Source organism: Mus caroli, chromosome 18, assembly GCF_900094665.2.
Source record: "Mus caroli chromosome 18, CAROLI_EIJ_v1.1, whole genome shotgun sequence".
NCBI lineage: Eukaryota > Metazoa > Chordata > Mammalia > Rodentia > Muridae > Mus > Mus caroli.
Genome location: NC_034587.1, coordinates 26,825,454 through 26,826,338, shown reverse-complemented (window position 1 = coordinate 26,826,338; position 885 = coordinate 26,825,454).

Here is an 885-nt window from a genome sequence, read left to right as displayed (position 1 = left end):
TAAAGCTTAAATTCTAAATCCCATGTCAGTGCCAGTAGAATTGTGAAAATTTGATGACAGAAATGATATAATGCATTCTGGAATGGTATTTGACGAACAGCAACGAACATCTGAAACAAGCAAATCAAAGCAAAGCTATGGTTGAAAGCACTGAATTCTTTTTTTTAATGAGTTATCTTATTTATTTACATTCCAGGGGCTGCTTCCCCTTCCGACCACCCCACAGTTTCTCACCCCATTCCCCCACCCCTTGCCTCCAAGAGAGTGTCCCTCATAACCCCACACCCATATCCCCCTTCCCTCAAGTCTCTTGATGATTAGGCACATCTTTTCCCAATGAGACAGACCAAGCAGTCCTTTCCTGTATATATGCTGGGGGCCTCAGACCAGCCCCTGTATGCTGTCTGGTTGGGCTCAGTCTCTGGAATTCCCCAGGGGTCTGGGTTAGTTGAGACTGCTGTTCTTCCTATGGGGTTGCCTTCCACTTCAGCACCTTCAGTCTTTCCCCTAATTCCTCCATTGGGGGGAGGGGTGCTGTCCCAGACTTCAGTCTAATGGTTGGGTGTAAGTATCTGCATCTGTCTCAGCTAGTAAGGCCTCTCAGAGAATAACCATCTTAGTCTCCTGTCTGTAAACACACCATAGCATCAGTAATAGTGTCAGGCCTTGGTGTTCCTCCTGCCCCCCGTGAGATATATCCCATGTTAGGGCGGTCACTGGACAGCCTTTCCTTCAGTCTCTTCTCCATTTTTGTCCTAGGACTTCTTTAAAAAAGAAGAATTTCTTAAAGGAAGCAGGTGTGCCCTTCAAATAGGCCTTTAGTACTTTAGCTTTGATGGAGAGAGGATAAAGATTAAAGGAGAGAGAGAGAGAGAGAGAGAGAGA